Below are 23,570 nucleotides of genomic sequence, written 5' to 3'. Positions count from 1 at the left end.
CACAGCTGATGGAAAAGGAAATCCACTACAGATTCAGGAACCCCTAAGTTTCTTATGGCATCTAAACAAGTCAGGAAGAAAGCAACAGTTCTAAGTATAGATATCCTGTGCATTTGCACTGTCTTGGTGATGATACATATTTTATTTTTTTAAAAGAGAAAAGATGAGGGGGGACAAAACATTGTTAAAAGCAAGTTACAGACAAATTGGTTAGTTTCATTTGTCAGTTTTAAACGTCAGAAGTATACGTACTGCCACATCTTTCATGGGATGTATGTTCTTGTGAGGAAATGCATATTTCTGTCTACAAAATAATCTGTCTCGCCCAGGCAAATGAAACAAATGTTCTCTAATTCTTGCAGCTTCTTGTCTCTTTCAAAGAGTCTCATTGTGGCCAAAAAAAGAAATAATGTAAGAATTAGGATTAATTAAATAGTTAGTCCAGGAGCTCAAATTGTTCCATTTGCTGTAATTATCACTGAACCAATGGGTTTGGTGGAGACACGGAAGAGGACCTTCTATGCTTCCAGACTTTGGAATTTTCGCTGTCCTGCCACAAACAGGCAAAGACCTTTTTCTTCAGGCAAGCCTTCTCTTAATTGACCACTGCCTGAATAGGGTTTTTAAATTGACAGTTTTACCTTACTGCTTTGAATGCATTTTTGGTGTTGCTTTTGTTTGCTGTCTTTTGGTGTGGTATTTGCTTTATCTTTTTTACTATTTGTATGCTTACTATTTTTAGCTTTAAACATTGTATTTTAATTATGTAAGCCACCTTAGGTTATTTTTAAAGGAGAAAGGTGGGGTAAAAAAATATTTTAAATAAATAAATAAAATACAAAGCAGATTGGTATTATTATTCCCATATCATGGCTGGAAGATTAGGCGACGATCCTGCTGAACATTTTGCTTAAGCATAATTGATCTTTGAATGAGTAGAAAATTGAATCATTATTCATAGCAAGAGTCACCCCCTCGATACTCTTTGTGCTCCCTAGCAGTCGAATGCCCTAATTTGAAAATAATCGGAAGAAGGCCTCAAAAAATTCCATGTGCCTCTTGAAAGACATGGGGGCTTTTTTGCCATGTTTAGTGCCCCCCTAACACCCATGCCTTAAACTATTAATAAATTCAAACATTTTGGCTAATAGACAGTACAAGGGGATTGTTTTTTCTTTTTATTAACTCTCCATTTTTGCAAGAATACTTTGGGAGCTTCAGGTCCTAGGAAAGGATTTGTAATACTCCAAGATTCAGGGATGGATGTGGGCGGCCTCTGAATGTCTGAAGATTGCCTGCCCTGATTTATTTAATCATCTTTAGGCTCTTTATTCTATCTATCTATCTATCTATCTATCTATCTATCTATCTATCTATCTATCTATCTATCTATCTATCTATCTATCTATCTATCTATCTATCTATCTATCTATCTATCTATCTATCTATCTATCTATCTATCTATCTATCTATCTATCTATCTATCTATCTATCTATCTATCTATCTATCTATCATGCCACCCACACTACCCAAAGGTCTCCAGGTGGCTTACAGCAATTAAAACACAATAAAAAAGATAAAACAATTAAAATATAACCTAAAATATATACTCTAAAAATTGTCATCAGGACCCACAGTTGATATTGTTTCAATTAAAAGCCTTCTGGAACAGGAAGGTTTTGACCTGGTGCCGAAATGTCATCAGCATCAGTGTCGGACAAATCTTCCTCAGGAGGGCATTCCATAGTCTGGGGGCAGCTGCCAAATGTCCCTTTGTCTACAAGTCATCCCTCTTACCTCCTTGAGGGATGGCTCTCTCAAAAGGGCCCCCTGGCTAGATCTTAACTGTCAGGTAGGCTCATATGGAAGGAGGCAGTCCTTCGAGTATCCAGGGCCCAAGCTGTTTAGGGCTTTATATGTCAAAACAAGCACTTGGAATTGGGCTCGGGCAGCAACTGGTAGCCAATGTAATTTAAACAGAATTGGCTTGATGTGTTCCCTAGTGGCGCCACCACTCACCAGCCACACAGCTCGATTCTGGACCAGTTGCAGTCGCCGGACTGTTTTCAAAGGTGGACCACGTAGAGCACATTGCAGTAATCTATGCGAGATGTTACCTGTGTGCCTGTAACTGTCATGAGGCTCCGCTCATCCAGGTAGGGCCGTAGCTGGTATAATTTCCTGGGCTTCCAGAGTTATACTGGGGTCCAGGAGCACCCCCAAGCTACGGACCCTGTCCCTTAGGGGAGTGCAACCCCATTCAGGGCAGGGAAATGGCCCTCCAACCTGTCCAGCAAAGCACCCACTAACAGCACTTCCATCTTTTCTGGATTGAGTTTCAATTTATTAACCCTCATCCAGTCCATTATCAGGTCCAGACACGAGTTCAGCATAGAAACCGCCTCACCTGGATTGGTGGAAAATGAGAGGTAGAGCTGTGTATTGCTGAGTCCTCAGCTCAAACCTCCTGATGATCTCTCCCAGCAGTTTCATGTAGATGTTAAACAGCATTGGGGACAGTATTGATCCCTGAGGGACCCCATGACGTAAACGCCATGGGACAGAGCAATTGTCCCCCAGCACTACCCTCTGGACATGGTCAGCAAGGAAGGAGTGGAACTACCATAAAACAGTGCCCTCAACTCCCAACCCAGCCAGCCTATCCAAAAGGACACCATGGTTGATGGTGTTGAAAGCCGCTGAGAGGTCCAGGAGTATCAACAGGATCACACTCCCCCTGTCTCTCTCCTGGCAAAGGTCATCGTACAGGGTGACCAAGGCAGTCACCGTACCAAAACCAGGCCTGAAACTCAATTGAAATGGATACAGAAAATCAGTTTCATCCAGTAATGCCTGGAGTTGCCTGGCCCCAACCCACTGCAACACTTTGCCCAAATAAGTGTCATGAGTGCAGCCGAAGATCCAGAACCTGAGGAGTTAACTGTAGCTGAGGAGAATGCTGAGCGATTAGAAACACAAACAGGTGAATCGCCTCCAGATTCTCCTCCCCCAGTAGATAGACTGAGGGCCAGGCTTCAGGGAAGACTTATGACACAAAGGTCAGAGGATCGCTTGAAGGCTGCCCGCAGAAACATCCTATCAACTAGCCCTGAGTTCTGACAGGATGAAAAGGCTTCCAGTAGTTCAAGGACTGTTTTACTATATAAACAGCTCTCAGACGGCTGAAAGTCTGTGGAAGCAACAAGTTAAACCTCTGGCTTGCATCCATGCTCCTGACTATCTTGTACCTTGTTCTCTGGACCCTTGGCTTTGGATTCTGACCCTGGACTATGTTGTGTGTTTTGGCTTTGGTATCTGGATATTGGCTCTGTATTTCTGACATAGGACTGGATTATCAGACTCTGCTGTTGTAACCCCTGGGAACGTGACAATAAGGGAAGTTCGCCACTGGTCGGTAGTTAACCACCAGTCTTGGGTCCAGGTTAGGCTTTTTTAGGAATGGATGAATTACCCCCTCTTTCAAGGTGGTAGGGACCACTCCCTCTCTCAAAGACGTGTTCATGGCCTCCTGGACCCAGGTGTGAGCCCCCCTGACAGATCTTCCAATTAGCCAAGATGGGCAAGGGTCAAGAGGAGTGGTGGTAGAATGGACGGAACCGAGCACCCTGTCCACATCCTCAGGTCTCAACAGTTGAAACTCATTTATTAATACTTGACCTAAGCATGGCACACTAGACAGATCCTCTGATTCTGCACTAATGGTGGAGTCCAACCCACTGCGAATCTGAGCGATTTCCCCCTCAAAATGAATAGCAAAATCATCACAGGGAGCTGATAAGCAGTCCGGGACCTCCACCAGATTTCCTGTTTGAAGAAGATCCCAGATCACCCAAAACAGCTCTGCTGGATGACATTCTGAGGAGGCAATACGGCTGGAGAAATACTGCTGTTTCGCCAGCCATATTACCACAAAATAGGAGCGATAATGGGCTCTAAATTGTGTTCGATTGGACTCCCAGTAGGATTTCCTCCACCTGTGCTGCAGCCATCTCTCCTCTCGTTTCATCGCATGCAGTTCAGAAGTATACCAACAAGCTGTCTGGGCTCTGCGTGCAGGGAGAGGGTGCTTATGCGCAATCGTGTCAACTGCCCGGGCCATCTCCCTATTCCATAGGGTGACCTGAGTTTCGAAAGGAGTGCTGACCATATCAGATGGATAATCCTCCAGAGCATTCAGGAAACCATCTAGATCCATTAGTCTCCAAGGGTGGATCATTTTACTAGATCACCCACCCTTGCAGAGGGGAGAAGAAGCTAATAGACTAAACTTGACCAGGGTGGTCGGACCATGACAATGGGGTCACAACCAGCCCCTCCACATCCAGAGCACCATCTTCCAGTCCCGTTGAGAAATCCAGGTCCAAGGTTTGGCCCTTCTCATGTGTTGGGCCGATGACATATTGAGACAGTCCCATGGTTGTCATGGCGGCCATGAAGTCCTGAGCCACCCCAGTCAAGGCAGCCTCGGCATGAATGTTGAGGTCCCCCAGCACCAACACCAGCTCTGAGATTGTCTCCGTCAGCTCAGGCAGGGAGACTGTTGGTATGCAGGAGAGCAATCTTTTGTTTGTCCCTTTTCATTAAGTTTGATAATATGGAATATTTCTACTTACAATAAAACTCCCCAAACTAAAATAAAAAAATGAGCAAAGTTATTTAAATAGTAGACCTAGCTAGATAGCTACACAGTGCAATAATGAGGGTTCTGAACAGATCCCCTGATTTCATTCAGAGGTCAGTTCAAGGCTTTACAATGAATCCCAATTCATTGTGAATTGGGCCTTCGAGAATACGTCAAATCCCAATTCAGTTGAGAGAGATCTGTTGGTATGCAGCAAGGTGGGTGGTTCACCAACAGAATCCCCAATCTGTTTCGTAAGCCCAACACACAATAGAGGACCTCAAGACCTCCTCTCAAAGGGATAGGAAGCCTGGTCAAGAAGATAGAACTCCTATGGACTATAGCAACTCCCCCTTCCCAACCCTCTGAGCGACATTGGTGCTGGACCAAGTACCCAGGCGGACACAGCTGGGTGAGGGGAACACCACCCTCCTCTCCCACCCAGGTCTCAGTAATGCATGCCAGGTCAGCACCCTGATCCAGAATTACATCATGGATGAGGGCAGTCTTATTTTGTATTGACCTAGTATTCATCAACAGCACCATGTGGCTCAAGGGTTTGCTGATATGGTCACCTGATACCATCTGGTTGGGGGTAGGACTAGAAGAGGGGATAGATGTAAGATATCTAACCTCTCTTCTCTTACGTGGGCATGTTCTACCCCCACCGCCATTCCTTCCCCTACCCAGCACCATCTCAAGGGCTGACCCCTTCAATGTCCTTCCCCCTTCCTGTTCCCTCAAACCCACAGTGGGTCTTTCTTAATTGATGCAATTAATAATCACAATTTAAAAAACAAACAAACAAGAAACCCCTTCTAAATCCCCTTCTCCCCCCCCCCCCGCCATGTGACTGATGTTGAGGAGGGTGTGGAGTAGCCAGGAGTAGCAGGGCCCAGTCCTGCAATGCAGAGGGAGACTGAGCCAGGTTCCCTTAGAAAAAACGTTGGCAGCCAGCAGCAGCCAAACCACAGTCCCACTGTCTCTCACACAGTGACCTATAGAAGGCAGGTGGTTTTTGGCTCCCCTCAGTGCAGGAATGCTGGTCCAGTAGGGCCCTGGAAGCAGCTCCGGCTTAAAAGCCTTCTCTCCCCTTGAGCCAGGTGGCTGATGTTGGGAGGGGTGAGGCAGCCAGGAGTAGCAGGGCCCAGTCCTGCAAACTATGTTGTTTCCAACAAAACAAAACAAAAAATCATAATCAAAAAACTGGTAGACTGTGCAAATCGGAACTGTGAAGCTCAATTTCTCAGCTCCAAGCTCAACCATCTGAATTGGGCCCTACAGGCAAATGACTATTCCAAGAATATAATCAAAAGAGCCATCAAACCAAGAAAACAAGACCAAACTGAAGAGGAAAAACAGCCACCCACAAATAAAGTATTTCTGCTATACATCAAAGGGGTCACGGACCACATGGGGAAACTTTTGAAAAAACCCAGCCTACAACAGTGTTCAATCCCATCACAAAAATGCAACAAAATATTACAGTCAGCAAAGGACATACCAGATACCTTGCAGTTGTGGACAGCTATATATTGGAACCACAAAACGCAGCATCCACACCAGAATCAAAGAACATGAGAGACACTGCAGACTAAAACAACCGGAAAAAAAAGCAGTAGCTGAACAAGCTGGACTTGACATTCTGTTTCAAAATACTGAAATACTGGACAACACCACCAATCATTATGTTAGACTGCACAGGGAAGCCACTGAAATCCACAAACACCAGGAGAGCTTCAACAGAAAAAAAGAGCAAAATTTAAAACTCAACAAGGCCTGGCTCCCAGCCCTGAAAAATACAGCCTGCAAAAGGTCAACAAACTCTGCCCAGCCATAAGGACCAGGGATCATTGTACACAAAAGACCAGCTAATGACAGCCAACAAACACAGTGACAGATAATCTCTCCCCCTTATCACAATACATCCACAACAAAAACACGCTGATCACCATAATTACCTAATCTCCTGAAAAGGGCAAAAGCTGTTCCCACAACTGTAAATACTCAACTATCCTACAAACAGCAACAGAGCATGGACAGAGTTCCTACTCCTGTCCTTTGAAGATGCTGGCCACAGAGACTGGCGAAACGTCAGGAAGAACAACCTTCAGAACATGGCCAAAGAGCCTGAAAAATCCACAACAACCATCAGATCCTGGCCGTGAAAGCCTTTGAGAATACATATGTTATTTCCAATTGCTCCTCGTTTAAGCTGTGTCTAGATAAGACATGTGCTCACTTTTACTCAGTATTTGTCTAATGGTGGTGGGAAAATAAGGAAAAACGTTCTAACTGAAAGAGTCTTTCAACTTTGGATCAAGCATCCCTTCCACTAGAAATATTTAAATAAAACATAGTTGAGTATCAGTGAAGGATGTTTTAGTTGCATCTTGCAACATCGGCTAGATGACCTTTAAAGAACTCCGACTCTAAGATTAAATTCTTCAGTCCTTTGAAAGAACATCAAGCCGTGCAGGACCCTCAGGAATTCCCATGGGCATAGTGATCTGCTGCACAGAATTTCATCCTAAAGCATGTTCCTTATGCTTGAAATGCTGCAGACACTGCTATTAACACTGACTGCTGCCAGTCAGTGTCAACAGCGTTGGGTCTGATGGACCACCAGCCTATCTATGGGCAACTCATTATGTTCTTTGGTTTCACAGCATTCATTTGCAGAAGGTCACAGATGGTGGTACCACTTCTAACTTGAAGAGTCACATAGCAGAGGAAGGAAAAGAAGGCCCTGTGGTGCCAAAGACTCTGGAAAATCTCTGGGTCATTTGGAGCAAATCTGGGCTGATTTGTCCAGAGTTTAGAAAGGTTGGTTCTAGGCTAGATGGACCACAGTTTGAGAAAGTCACAGTTTAAACAGTCCCTAGATTCCCATAGGCAGCCTGGCCACTAGACAAATAGTCTGACCTCATGTAAGGTATCTTCCTATGTGTAAATGAGCCATATGGAAGGTTACGATAGCCCCCTTTTATCATTCAGAGGTCAAAGTATACAGCACTGGAGAAAGAAGCATTGCTTTGATTTTTCTCAAGGTCACTGAGTCCACACAGTAAAGTTGTTTTCTTTTTTTCTTTTTGTTTGCAGTCAAATCCCTCAGGGCATCTTCTGTGGAAAAGACAACAAAGAGGTTTGGAAAACAATGCCCTAGGCTCTCTTGCAATAAAACAGCAGTGCACTTCCCTCTCTAGTGAAAGGAAGTAAGAGGCAAAATGAAGAAGGTGAATTCAGGAACCAAAGGAAAAGATTTCTGGCATTTATAAAAAGCTGAGGTTCACACGGAAATAAAATTACGTCACCCAGGTCTATTTGAGGATACAAAGCAGCTTGCTGGTGTTCACGCAGCTGGTTTATTTTGGTATAGTTTCATAATATCTCTTGGCTTTGCCTTCATTCTTCATTTAAAACAAATAACCACCTAAAGTACTGGCTTGCAAAATGAGAAAAACAGATTTCTGAAGATTATCTACATTCATTGGTGAGTTTTGCATAGATCACAGAGTAACAATTTTGCACATATACAGTGGAAAGTATTGAGCACAGTCTTCTATATGTGGAATTATCTGAATCATCCCGGTAATGAATCACACCATGAAGGTCTTTATCTCTCCAGATGTGCATCCAGAGTGCGGCTCATGCTGCCCCTGAAGGCCATTTTTGCAGCCCTTTAGTCACTCCTTGACAATTTTAAAAATTGCCAAAAAATTTAGTGTCACATCTCCAGAGGTCTCCAGGGTAGAACTGTCCAATAAAATAAAGTGTGCAATAAAGTACAACACTGCTTTTTAAAAATAAAGCATTTTATTTTGAATACTGGATGTGACCTGCTGAAGTGAAGAGGTGTTGTAAAGTAGTGTATCCCACAGACAGGAGATGAAACTTCCACATTTGTCCTTCCCTGTGGTAGGTTATGACAGTCTGTGATCTCCAGCTTTGTTCCCTCCAGTTAGGTTTATACATTGTATGTTTATAACTTGTTTGTGGAGCTGGCACTAGATTTCTGCTGCCTTTTTCCAGTTGGCTGGCAACTGTAGGTAGCAATAATGGCATGTGGTGCCACACAGCCGAGTTTGAAAACCACCTGTGCCATGTAATGCTGCATTGTGGCCAGGGATTGAGGGCCATTTCAGTGATGGCTTCTAAATGTCAGTGCTTTTTCTGAATGGGTGTATGTGGTCCATATGACTGGGGCTATGAGAATATCGCTTAAAAAATTATTTAGAAAAAACAGTTTAGTTAAGGTATAAGTCTAAGTCATGAGATCACTAAACTGTTGCTGTTACAGTGATACAGTGATGCAAAGGAAGATAAAGAGTTGTATAGAAAACAGAATTTAGGCAGGTGCCGTTTACAGAGATTAAACATTGCCCCTTTTCACATCTCTACATCTGATTACCTGAGGGATAGACGCTACAAAGTGTTAATTAATTCACTCATGCTAGAATGCATGTGCTATCATGAACAATGGTCATTGTAACAACTGAGTATACAAGTGTCAGTTCAATTAGTAGCTTCAAGTAGAGTAGACCTCTTGAGCCTTTAGAATTTACACAAATGTTGGTTTGCCATTCAGCAGCTAATTCAATGGGTCTATTCTGCCTGGGACTTGCTAAAAATTTAGGCTTTAACATTTGAGATAACAACAATCGTCCACAACTGGTATTGATTTATTTCCCTCAATTCTCTTTGGCCTAACAGTCCTACTTTTTCTTTTTAATTATAGTTCTAAAATTGCAAAAGGAGTTAGTTGCTGTTATAATTATCATGTGACCAGGCTGGCTGAGGGTTTCTAGGAATTAAAGTTCTTTTTTTTTTTTAAACCCAGGCTCTGCTATTCCACAAATCCACAGAGCTCTTTGGGAGAACAGTGTTGACATGATGTTGCTATGTCCATGGGGGATGCCTGCTAATAACTATACCTTGTGTGGATTCAGAAAGAAGGTCAATAAATCATGAACTGGACTAGGGCCAGCCCAAGACATTTGGCTCCCTGAGAGAAAGCATAAAATCCCACATCACACTCCCATTCCACATTTTAGCTGAGAAAACTAATGTATGAAACATTGCTTCAGTACTGGGGCAGGGGTAGTATCCTCCGTTGTACCCAAGGAGGTCACACAGACTTCCACAAGACAGTGGATGTCTGTGTGACACATAGAGCACTGTGCCCCAAGAAGTGCAGCCAGGGATGGTGCTTCTGCCCTCTAGAAAGCAGCAGGATAGTTCTAGGAAGCACAGCCAGGAAAGTCCTCATCGGCTGAGTAACACACACAATTCTCCAGTGCCCTGTCCTTGATTCTTCTCCCAGTGTCTGCCACATGAAGTGACCCTCTTGCTTTTCCTTGTGGTAGCGCTGGTCCTGACTGGGTTATTACCACAATTTCTTCAGTAGCGTGGTTTCTTGTATTTTTCATGCAAGCAACATAATAATTCTTCGGAAAGATAATCATCGAAACCATCTACCATGTGCTTCTAGATGAGAGTTTCTCCTAGTTTCTCCTGCTTGAAAGAGTGTTCTGAACCTGGTGGCAGTGGTTATACCATTTGTCATATTCTGAAGTAAGAAGAGCTGTAAAGATTCCCCTCCATTCATTCTTGGCTTATTTGTAGGACTTCAGCCTTTGTCGTGCAGAAGCCCCAAGAGAGTGCTTGTTTGCTTGATTCGTGGCCTCTCTTCGTTTGTTTTGAAAACAAAACAGTCAGTGAAACCCACTAATAGCAGAGCAATGTATTTTAATCGTGATGTTATGCAGTTACTTGATATTACAGCCCAAATGAGTGTGCCTGCCAGTGTTAATTGAGGTTGACTTTAAATGCGTTTTATTGGTTTCTGGTTGCTATCACTACCGGTGCTTGTACGAGAGATGGAGGGACACTCAGAAGGTCGACTTTGCCATTATAACATGCCTTTAACAATTGTAAGATGCAAGAATTAGCAATGAAAACAATGTTTCTTTCCATACTGCGAACAATGTCATCTTCTTATCTTACCTGCTATTCTGCTAATAAGACTCTTTCTTCTGGTCATTTGGCAGTTCTATTGGTTACCTCATCCTGTGCAGCCTTCTTAAATTTTACTCCTTTAGGGGGCATAATCAGTAGGTGATGTACTTTGTTGTTTACTTTTATCACATGTGGCCTGAATCAAGATAAAGTGTGTTTATTACCCTCCAAGTGCTAATTAGCTTAGCAATGGCATAATGTTTGTTCCCCCCCCCCCCGAACACTGCTTTAGGAATGGTCACTTAAATCATTTTGCACACATTTAAGGTTTAACATCGTTATCTCATTTTGTTTGCACTTCATATGCAATCCAGTCCCACTGCTCACTCTGCTTCTCCTTCCGTCCCTGCGTGTATACACCGGTGGGTGTCCACAGGGCAAGAAAAGGGGAGTGTTTGCCCCTCCCCCAAAAACTTGGCTAGGAAAGAATTTTTCTGCAAGAGGAAAGAAGTTTATTCCCTTCTGTTACTCAAAATTAAATTCCTGGGCTTAGAAAGTTGAAGTCCAAAGGTATCAGTTTTTCACCAAGTTTCTAGTTGATGGCTTTCAGGGTTCTCGTAAGTCTGATGAATCTGAAGTCTGCTTGTTTTTGCCAAAGTCCGCTGGTAAATATAACTCTTAAGAAAGTTTAGCCAATATTAGCAAAGTGTTTTTCAAAACCTTTTGAAAATAGGAAAAATAATAAAAGAGAGGGAGGTGTGTGAGCTTTCTACAAAATCCAAAAACAAAGGCAAGCAACCACCTTGTAGGACTACAGAAGCATCAAAGCCCACAAGTCCTGCAGTCCCACCAATCTTCCTGGCTGGATGGTAAGGTCTCTGGATCTTCAGCCAAATCTACACGATGGAAGCTGCAGACATTAAGAACCAGCAGTTGGTACCAGGCTTCGTTTCTAGATGGCGACAAATCCCCATGCACTCTCCCTTGTCTTGCTCTGTGGACACCCACCCATGTATACACACAGAAATTGAAGGAGAAGCAGAGTAAGGATGAATTTTTTGGATTTCTTTGTTTCTCCTACCTCCCCATCTCTGTGTTGCCTGGCCTGAGGAGCAGCCCTTCAGGAATGGAGAGCTTACCAGTTGTCGGTGTTTCGTTTTTAGCATACAGGTAAGCCACCACTTCTCATTCTCTGTTTACAGTGTAATGCTTATGTATTATTCTGTTTCAGTTTTCTTTCATTCAAAGCCAGTGTTTTATTTAGTGTTGACTAGAGATGGGAATATTCGCATATGAATATCCCACCCCACAGGTGGAAATGGATTAGCCACTCTGCGACCTGGCAGAGAGGCTTGTCCTCCCACCTCCTGCCAGGATTGGCTAATTCATTGCTGACAACGGCGCGATAGGAAGGCTCACATCAGTGGCAGAATGGTGGGTGGAGAGTCCAGCCCCATGGGGCCAGACCCTCGCTATTTCCACCTGTCAGGGGGGATATTCACATACAAATACGAATGCCCCATCTCTAGTGTTGACTGTTGAGTAGTAATTTATTTTTAAAGATGTTTTCTTAGACTACTTCTTCATGAAGGCCTCAAATTATGGGCATAGTCCAATAAAAGGTTTGGCCTAGCAAAACCCACTGCTCACACAATTTTATATAGGCTCATGCATTTGAGGGGGAAAGGACTAGAATAAAGGGATCATATAACTGTAGTTGGAAAGGCCCACAAGAAAATCAACTCCAACTCCCTGCTGAAGCAGGAATCCATGGCTAAAGCAACCCTGAAAGATGGCTGGTGCATTTGTTCAGAAATAAGTCCCACAGAGTTCAATGAGATGTATTTCCAGATTACATCTACATTGACTTGCAACTTTAATTAAGGAGGATTTCTAATTAATTTATCTTTAATTAATTAAAGATAATTAATTGATTTTTAATTAAGCAGGACATGGATTTTGTGCACATGTCATTCTATCGTTTCCAGAAGGATTCTGCTGTATTTGATTTCTACTGGGCTATTTCTTCACATTGTCTTGGGGCACTTCAGAAGTAATTTCAGAAACAAACTGGATGCTGGCTTGATGCCCTGGATGCTGAAGTCATTTTTAATGTGCAGCTCTAAGGAAAACAAAAGATTGTGTTCTGACAGCTGTTTCTGAGACTAATAATATTTTCTGAGAAAATACTGTGACTCAAGAAGGGGTGAACTAGTGACAAAAGACCAATGATTCTTCTACAGAATTGAGCTGAAAACTTTTGAGAACAGTTATTCCAACTTCTGGGTGTTGAAAGACTCTTTTAAAGGAAGACAACTGTTTATCTTTAAAGTTGCAATTCTATTGACAAGAGCTACTTTAAAGATCATCTTTCGGAAGGTAAACAAGCCTAGCTTATGACCCAGTTTGGACAGTGTTTATCCAACCTCAGGTGTGAGGACCACAGTTTAGGCATAGGGCAGCAATGAATTTCATGGGATATCAGCCTGTGGTTCCATAAACTGACGAAGTTGTGATAATGTCAAGCAGCTGTAGAACCCTGGAATAGTAAGAAGAGCTACGTGGCAGACATGCTGAGTGATATTTGCCTTTAGTTTTCTAGCCAGTTTGTTGTGTATTAGAACTCTAAGGCAATCATAGCTTGGCATTATAACTTCTAACACAACCTTTTATCCATGAATTATGTGAAGAGATTTTATGGATAGAAGGAGGTTGCAGGATCATGCAGCTGGCTTCTCCTGCTATAAGCACATGTACTTTTGTGCCCCTCCCACCCCCACCCCCACTCCATCAGTGATAGCTAGAGATGCTTCCTGTTCCACTGCTTGCAACAAGCCTCACTTGCAATTGACTTTTACCAGGTTGAACTCCATTCACAAAAACCTGAAGATGTTTCTAAATAGGATGTTTAGCCTCCAGAGAGTTTGGCTAACAACTCCCATCAGCTACAGGCAGCACGGTCATTCATTCATTCATTCATTCATTCATTCATTCATTCATTCATTCATTCATTCATTCATTCATTCATGTATGTATGTATGTATGTATGTATGTATGTATGTATGTATGTATGTATGTATGTATGTATGTATGTATGTATGTATGTATGTATGTATGTATGTAACTTATATGTTATCATGGTAAGGTGATGTGGAAATTATATTCCAAAACATATGGAAGGCCACAATTTCCCTGCCTCTGAACTATATCAACACTACACATATCGGTCTGGTCCCACTGTAGCTGTCAAGGGTGCATCCTATGGAATTATAGACATTTTAATTGTGATGCACCACAGGGCTTGAATCCTGACATCTGTCAAGCAGCAGACTGCTGCTCATGGCCCAGCCTTGACAGCATTACACATGTGAAAGAGCCTGATGGTGTTCTGTCATATTCTTTAAACTATGGAGCAATCTGCCCTGCTACATGTGTCCATGTACAGCATATGGATGCACAATAGATAGTGTGAACTAGGGATCAGTAGAATTCAGACAGACTTCTACTCCTTGAATTAACAGCTACAGGAAGGCATGGAGCTTACTGTTTCTGCCTATTTTACCACCACAAGTGAGAGCAAATCTACACTGCAGTGTTTGGTAATGTTAGAATACCAAAACACTAGCCTCTGGAACTTGGGATGTGTAGTGTGGTGTAGGACTTAGAATTCCCTACTAAAGAGCTCCAGTGTTCTTCCCAAAATGGCAGCAGATTATTTTATGTACAGTACTTTTTAACCAAAGTGCAGATTACATGATTCCATAGGATACATCAATGGCAGTTAAAGCAACATTAAACTGCTATGACTGGATACTGTAGCACAGGGGTCATCAACCCCCGGTCCGCGGCCCAGTGCCGGTCCCTGGGCTTACCAGAACTGGGCCGCGGAGACAAGTCTCCGCCCCCCTGCCTCCCCCACGGGGTGTGTCGAACTGGCCGAGGGGTGTGTTTCCATCCTAATGGGTCCCCCAGCGCTCCTTCACTGCAGGGAAGCTGTTGTGGGCAGCCCGCCCAGGAAGCGCCAACGGCCAGTCACTGTGCTCAGTGCCACCCCACCCAGGGCGAGCAGCCAATCCTGCTGCTTCCTGCCCGGCTGCGGCCGCCTCTTCCCGGGCGGGAAAGGTGGGCTGGGCTGGGCTGCAAGGGGCGCTGCTCCTCCTCTGTGGAAGAGGATCCAGGAGGGCGGCTTCCCCTCCGCTGCTACCCCCGAGTGGGGCTTGCCTTCTGGAGCCTCCATCGGAGCCTCGCTCCTGCCCTTGCAGCAGCGGCTCCATTGCTCCTGGCTGTCCTGCCCGGGAGCCCTCACCTCCTCCTTCTCCGGCAGGGGAAACATCCCCTGCCACCGAAGCCCGGCTTGCCTCGCCGATTGAAAGTGCTCAGCAGGGAGGGAGGGGGACGCGCTGGCCTTAGCTCCAAGACGCAGCCTGGGCAGCCCCCTCCCTCCCTGCTGAGCACTTTCAATTGGCGAGGCATGTGGGGCTCCCGTGGCAGGGGTTATTTCCCCTGCCGGAGAAGAAGGAGGCAAGGGCTCCCAGGCAGGGCCGCCATGAGCGACGGAGCCAGCGCTGCAAGGGCGGGAGCGAGGTCTGGTTGGAAAGAACAGGTCTGTCGGCGAGGGAAGTGGGGCCTCATTTCCACCCTTGCAGCGCTGACTCCGTCATTCATGGCGGCCCTGCCTGGCAGCCGTCACCTCCTCTTTCTCTGGAAGCAGAAGCATCTCCCACTGCCAGAGCCCCGCTTGCCTCGCCGATGGATGGTGTGCAGCCGCCCAGGCTGCGTCTTGGAGCTAAGGCCGGCAGGCCCCCCTCCCTCCCTGCTGAGCACCTTCCATCGGCTGCCCACCCTCCCTTGCTCTCTGTCCCTCTTCTTCACTTAGCCGGGAAAGAAAAGAGCAGAGGAGCCAGCTGGAGAGGACAGCGGGCTGCTGTTGCCGTCGTCCTTGCTGCTCTTCTCTTTCCCGACTAAATGAAGAAGAGGGACAGAGAGCAAGGGAGGGTGGGCAGCCCTGGGCAAGGCTGGCCCCAGCTGAGGGTTGCCTTTGCCTGGAGATGGGGGGATGGCGGTCAATCCTCGCCCAGGGCTGCCCACCTGCCTGGCTGCACTCACCATTCAGCAAGGACTCATCGTGCTGCATGAGAGGGCATGGAGGTGGCTGGGAAGCCATTTCTTCCAGTGCAGCAGGACCGCCCGGACAGCCTCCTTGTCCCGCTTTCTCAGCCTTTCCTGCGTCTTGCCGGTGCACCCCCGCCCTCCTCCCTGTCTCCTGGTCTGAGTTCCCTCAGTCCCTGCCAGCTGCACATTGTCCCGCCAAAACCGCCACCCCGAGGGAGAGCTCGCGCCACCTCTTCCCCTCAGGGCGGCCGCTTTGTCCTCGTCTGCCCTGTCAGGGCTCAATCTCTCTCTCTCTCTTTGGCCATGTTTGTGGGTGGGGGGAAGAGAAGGAAAGGGTCTCTCCTACGATTAGTGGGAGTTTGGAGAAAGCACCTCAAACTTGCGCGGGGCGCAAGCCTGGAATGCCTGGGCTTTCTTTCCACATTTCCAAAACCGAAGTCCTGGTTGGGGGGGCGGTGGAAAGAGAGGGTCCGGGTCCCTTTCTCGTGGCAAGGAAGGACAGCCCCTGTCTCGGAAACAGATCTGATTTTTTCGCCAGACGGGGAAGCTTGCCGTGTGAGGATTGGGCTGGCTAGCTGGGGTAGTTTGGTCTTCACAAAAGTTACTGCCTTGGAAACGCGCCTTGTCCAGGATCGGAGGCACAGCTGTGCGGACTTTCCTTGGGCATTGGCAAAAGCCGGTGAAGCCTAAATGCATACATAGGAAGCCTTCAGGGGGTGGCTGCGTATTTTCGAGGCGAGGAAGGCAGATAGGGTGGGTGCTGGCTGAGCTCTTCCCTCTCGAACCCTTTTCCTGTTCACCATCCCCTCCCGGAAAGCTCCTTTTCTCCAGGGAGAGGCAGGAAGGAAGGATATTACAGCCTCTGCCCCCAGCCCCCACCTCCACCAACACCCCCAAAAAGCCAGTCTAAATGTGCGTCCATTGGGAACTGCATGTTTGCAGTGCAGTCGTACCAGGGGAAGGCTACTATTTCCACCACCCCCGCAGACGGACCCAGCAGTTGGAGACAGAGCCCAGTGGGGAGGCCATTTGAATTTCCTGGGCTCTTACGTTCCGCCGCTGGGCCTGTCAACGCTGCTCACTTTCCAGGCGGTGGTGGAAGTGCGGGAGGCCTGCGGGAGGCCTCCCAGCAGCAGCTATGGAAGTCCACAAGGTTGAGGAGGCTTTGGACTGGTAAAATGCTGCTTTTTCCTTTTAAAAAACTCTTCTGGGTGGGGTTTGGACTGGGGGTTATTTTTCTGTGCTTTTTTGTTTTGTTTTTGGATTTGTGGTGTTTTTTTTCCTCAGTCCCAGCATGGGACTTGCTCTGTTTATTTTTATTTTATTTATTTTGTGTATTTTTTTTGAAATGCTAGAACGGATTAATCCTGTTCCCATGCATTTCAATGGGAAATGGTGCTTAATGCATAACATACTACAGTACTGCATAACAAGTACCCCCACGCACGGACGCCCCCATTCACAGACGCTGGTGGCGGCAGCCCACCGCCCCCCCACCCTACCGGTCCTTGGAAGAATGGCCTTCAAGAAAACCGGTCCCTAGTATTAAAAAGGTTGGGGACCACTGCTGTAGCAGTAGTCAGCCTTGAAAGATATGAGGACTGTCATGTAACCTGATGCTTCTGCCATAGCCAGCACAGGAGTTATGTGCTTTGACTATAAGGTAATGCTTCACAACCTTGGGTCTCCAGATATTCTTAGACTAGAAATCCCAGAAATCTTGGCGAGCACAGCTAGTAGTGAAGTCTTCTGTGATGCTTAGTCCAAAAACATCTGGAGACCCAAAGGTAAGAGGCTATTGCTGTAAGGTAATTGACATTTTGTAACTGTGCTTTGAAAGTCTTTTGTTTTTAAAGGTAAGAGACAGGAAAATGATTCTACATTCCTAGAAGTGCAACCTAATAATACTGTACCTCAAGCAGTTTCTCTCAGCCTGCAGCTTCCATTTTGAATCTGCAGGCTTAGAGTAACTCAGTAACTACAGCTGTCGCATTTCACCAGAATGATTTCTGAAGCTATCATTTCTCCCTGTGCCACCATCCCAGAATTTTTTAATATCCACACTGGGGAACTGTTCTGAAAGACTTGGAAGTTGACCTTTCCCCCACTAATATTTGGGGAGCCTCAGAAAGGTGTTACACAAATCTCATCAAGGCTTTTAAGGAGCATGAATGTGTCAGAGCACTATTTTTAAATACATTTTACATCTTATAGTCTTATATATTCTTCTTGAGCACTTGGATTAAAAAAAAAAGTTCAAGTTTGGCTACCTTTATACAATAAACTATGCACAATCCTGGATGCCTTTCTCTTTGTCATAAGCACCTGCCTTAATTGCATTCTTCTGCTTCATTTCACTCCTATGAATGGCATCAAAGCTATTTTTAATTAAACTTCTCTTACTTAACCGTAAGAGGTAGCTGAACTATGGCAAAAAGTAATTCTGCCTGGGTAGAGTTTTGACAGTAATTAATTGCATGTATCATAACTGGAATATTTCCTATTCATTAAGTTCCTGGATATGGGATGCAAGCAACCACGACTGATGGAAGGGGGTTTGTAGACCTCAATAACAAGGCAGAGTTCTTCAGTGGAGCTAATCACAGCTCTGCTGAAAGTGTTTGCATTCATGCTTTCCAGCAAGAGATTTTTAGAAGAAAGGTCGGCCCCTGACCATCTATTAAGTGGGACCATCTCTCTCTTTTTAAACTCCAGTATGAACCCTGTCTTCTTTCCAGTTTCAGAGATTCACTGTAGTGATTCTGGTCACATTTCTTCCATTGCTGCCACAACCTCCCTTCAATGTAAGATCATGTGCTTCTGAACAAAGGACTCAAATGCAGTAACAAAGATATACTCTGTCTTTTTATCCTTAGTCCTTTTTCTTCAATAAGAAAGATACAAAAAGCAAAGGGAACACATGGGCAGCTTACAAACAAGAGATAACAGCAGTAAAATCCTATACTTGTAACAGAGCACAAACTGTCACATCTGGAAGCATCAGACATCACGGCCATGTTGGCTGAGTAATGCTGGTGGTTCAAGTTCTGGGAAGCACCAGCAGTAAGCTTTGTGGCAAGAGGAAGCCACTTACACTGCACAAGCACCACTATTTAGCCAGATTATGGTGTTTTATTAACAGGTGTGCCACAAGAATTTACAACAGAATCAGGACAATATAAAGATGATGGACCCATTGGGTGATACAGTAGGACCCCCATATCTGCAGGATCAGCACCCACAGATTCACTTATCCACGGTCTGAAAATATTAAAAAGAAAAAAAAACACAAGAAAAAACTATTTTCACATGTATTGCCAGAACCAGCTACTATGGAGAGCCAGAGACCGTGCTGCTGGCCAATTCTGGTAAGGCATGTGAAAATATTTTTTTCTGATTTCCCCATCTATCTATCTATCTATCTATCTATCTATCTATCTATCTATCTATCTATCTATCTATCTATCTATCTATCTATCTATCTATCTATCTATCTATCTATCTATCTATCTATCTATCGTGGTGCCCCGCGTGACGACGATAATCCGTCCCATTGAAATTGCTGTTTAGCGAAATCGACATCATGCGAAATCCATTTCCCCATTGGAATGCACTGAAACCCGTTTAATGCTTTCCAATGGGGAAAATAACTCGTCAACCAGCAAAGATTGCCCATAGGGAAGCCATTTTGTGAGCGCCGATCAGATGTAAAAATGGCTGTCCTGCAAAGCATGGTTCCGGAAAACACAGGGCAGCCATTTTGTGAAGGCGACGATCAGCTATGAAAATCGTCGTCTTGCGAACAAATGGTTTGTGAAGCACAGACCAAATCGTCGTCAAGCGAAAATCCCCCATTGGAATGACTGTTTTGCAAATCACTATAGTGATCGCAAAAAGTCATCGTTATGCAGATTTGTCGTTTAGCGGGCTTGTCATCTTGTGAGGTACCACTGTATCTAGTTTGCTATTATTCATGGTGGGGCTTGGAACCAATCCCCAGTGGATCTGGGGTGTGTGTGTTTCTACTTTACTTTATTTTCTTTAACTTACATCTTCCTTAGTTAACTGATATTTGCCCCACAAGTAAACATGCTGATGATTGGAAAACAGTGTTTGTATATGTGTGTTTAGGTTTCAGACTTCACAAACCTCCTCAATTTACTGGGTTAATTTCTAATAGTTTGGTTGAATCACTATTTCTATAGTCCTACTGGGATGATGATTGTTGCTTGGGTGCTATTTTGGACCTTAATAATAATAATAATAATAATAATAATAATAATAATAATAATAATAATAATAATAATAATAATAATAATAATAATAATAATAATAATAATAATAATAATAATAATAATAATAATAATAATAATAATAATAAATGTAAAATGATGTTGGTTTTATGAAACAATGAAAAGTTGTGGATCTATGCTGGACCTATGGTACATCATGCAGCTATGAAATGATAAAGATTTATCGGCTTTTCCATGGAACTATGGAGAACAGTGCTGGTCTAGTGTTCCGTTTACTCAGTGACTGATCCGTGGAGAGCCCCCCCCATCAATGCAGCTGCACTCATTGTAGATTCTATGAATGTTGCAGGGTTGGTAAATGTATTTTACAAACAGCAACTGATGTCTTACTGGATGGTGTGTGTGTGGGTTTGTTTTGGCACCTGTATGGGTATAATTTTAAAAGATACAGATATGTCCTTGACTGTGACAACAGATAAGATACTCCTTTGGGTTGGAACTAATCAGGACTTTCTGAAGATAGGGTAGCGCTTGCATCAGCTAGAACAGGAAAGCTTCCAGTTAAAAATACCAAGTTGCGCACTTACCTTGCTTTGGCTACAAAGTAACACAGAATATAGACAGTGCTTTCTATCTGTTTTTATTCATCTATCTACTGTATATTTTTTTCTCTCTTATTGCCTCTTTTGTTGTTGTCGGTCATTTCCCAACAGTCAGTATTATATCCTTATGGTATTCTGTGGAATGATCTGTGCAACGCAGCACGCTTCCAAGGCATGAACATAGTTTTAAATAACTTGTTTTGTTTATTTCCTTTTTGAGGGTCTGTCAAGTGCTATAGTTCTTTTGAAGCCCCAAACATTCTCATTGTCAGTGCCCTAATTAAAATTTAGGATGACATATTTATAGGAACTAGTACAGCTGCTTTTTCATTTGATCCTATGCATGAACCTTGAGATAATGGAAAATATAGGCCCCAGTCAAGACTCAGAGAGGAGAAAAATGTCCAAACATTTGGTCCAATCATTAATCAATGTACAATCGGGTTGAACTGGAGGGACACAATACACCTCAAGATGCATAAAAATTTTGAGATGTTACGAGAAGTAAGGGAGTTTCTATGTCTTTGTTTGAATCAAAGGATAAGTCACTTAGTTTGCATTCTTGGATGCTGGTTTTTGCTCTGTGTGGAAGCTTTTACAGTGGGGTCTTGACTTGAGAACTTAATCCGTATTGGAAGGCGGTTCTCAAGTCAAAAAGTCTGTAGGTCAACTCTCCATTGACCTACAGTGCATTGAAAACCGATTAATCCCGTAACAGGCCGTTTTTGTTCCATTTTGGTTTTTTTCTGGTCTGTAAGTCAATTCTCAGGCTGCAAGTCAAACCTAAATTTTGCGGCCAGAGAAGTCTGTAACTCAAAAAGTCTGTAAGTCAAGCCATCTGTAAGTCAAGGGTCCACTGTATCTGGGTTGCTGTGGCCATCTTGCAAGATAGAGAGAAAGATAGTTCCACTTTCTGAGTTAGAGGGGTCCTGATTGGATTTTCTTTAATTTCAAATACAACTTTCTTTCCTGAGGTTTAAATATGGCTTCTTAAAGAAAGAAAATGTGTGTTTGTTGATTTAAAATCAATTTTACTGCTTTATGTTTGATACGCCTTTATTCTGTTGTTTTGGGGATTGCTGAACTTTGGGAATGGTTTCTGAACACTTCTTTCAAATTTTCCTCAAGGATATTTTGAAAATACTTTTTGGAACTTTTGTTGAAAGCATTCAAAATCTTTGACTTTTGAACGGTAAATATGTAATTCTTTTATATCTGGGAATTTAGACTGCTTATGTTAGCTGGGTTAGAGAAGCTGATAGATAAAGCTGAGGTTTACTGTTTAATACTAAAACTTTGTTAATCCATTTGCCATGTATTATGCATGGATTAGTTAATGCAAATAACTTTAACATTTCAAGGATTAATTTGTAATTGCCATGTATGATAGTCACATATACCTGCGTTATTTGCTAGGCTTTAAACATTACTATTACTTTTAATACACAATATTCTTTGTTTTCACTGTTTTTATGAAGATTTATGACTTTTTAACATTATATTTGTTATTTCAAAATAATATCTATTGAGTTTATATCTGGTGTGGTCCAAGCTCTATGCTTCTCATTAGCTTGTTGGAGCTACATAATGAGGATTAAGAATGCCTTTTTCAGTGACCAAAGAAGGACCTTGATTTTATGTCATAGTCATGGTCTCTCCTCTTGACTTCATTGTCCAGTTTCTACACATTAAACAGAAACAGTATGTCTGTATGGGTGTTATTGACTTCTACTGATGTGATTATGTCACAGGAATCAATAACACTCTTTTTGCAGAGTCCTACATCTCACACCTAAACCGCAAAAGCCTTTGTGTGCTGCAGGGTCAGAAGACCAGCAGTTGTAAGATCGAATCCACGTAACGGAGTGAGCTCCCGTCGCTTTGTCCCAGCTCCTCGCCAACCTAGCAGTTTGAAAGCATGTAAATGCGAGTAGATAAATAGGGACCAACTCGGTGGGAAGGTAAACAGCGTTCCGTGTATAGCTGCACTGGCCACGTGACAACGGAAACTGTCTTCGGACAAATGCTGGCTCTACGGCTTGGAAACGGGGATGAGCACTGCCCCCTAGAGTCGAACACGACTGACTAAAATGTCAAGGGGAACCTTTACCTTTACCTTATATCTCACATATCTCACCGATCACAGCTTCAAACAAATCATATTTAAACATCTAAAAGTGCCAGCAAACAAAATGTACCCATCACTTTCTACCTTTGTAATTAAAGTCAACAGAGGCACTTGCTTCACCCCAAACAGACACTACTTGCTCTACCCCAGTCACATGTTTCTGAGGAATCTGCCACAACACAGGAATCTCCAAGCCAAATTTCCCAAAGGGCCTTAGTTTGAGGTCATCTCCAAGGAGGGCCTTAGAGACCTGGCAGGCTCTGGAGAGCTGCATGCCAGCTGATTATTTGTTGATATATTGCTGTCATGGAAAAACACCTGGCACACCTCTCTAGAGCCCACCAATGCCCGTCTCTGAAAAAAGCTTCTAAGATACAGCCATACTTACCATAAGTCGAGAGTGGTCAGAGAGGTTCTTCAGACTTGACCATCTTGGTAGTGAGGGAGGGAGCATGATTCACCTCCGTTTGCATTCTGCCACTTGAAATGAGCACCACGTCCTGCCTCATGGGGAAAAATTGCTCTACATGTCAGAATACAAAGTGGAAAACATAATATAGTAGGAGGTAGGAAACAATGAGCGTTAACTGTGCAGGTGAAGCCATGGGAGAAACACTGTTTTGAAACTGCAGTTTTGGGTAGTCAGGCTGGGAGCAAGCTGGTGCATGTAGGTGATGTTAAGAGTATAACATAGGATTGAACATACAATTTGTTAGTCGTTGAAATGGAAGAGAAAGCTCTTTTTAAAAAGAATGTTTGAAGTTATGGATTATCCTGGTGCCCAATGGGGTGACTGATGTCACAGCCAGATTGCCTTCACATCCAAACTCGCTGTCTCATTTTGTTGTTTCAAAGAACTTTAAGGATATAACTC

This window comes from Pogona vitticeps, chromosome 5 (genome assembly GCF_051106095.1).
Source record: "Pogona vitticeps strain Pit_001003342236 chromosome 5, PviZW2.1, whole genome shotgun sequence".
Classification (NCBI taxonomy): domain Eukaryota; kingdom Metazoa; phylum Chordata; class Lepidosauria; order Squamata; family Agamidae; genus Pogona; species Pogona vitticeps.
The sequence above is the reverse complement of the archived record's forward strand: the minus strand, read 5'-3'. Positions refer to the sequence as shown.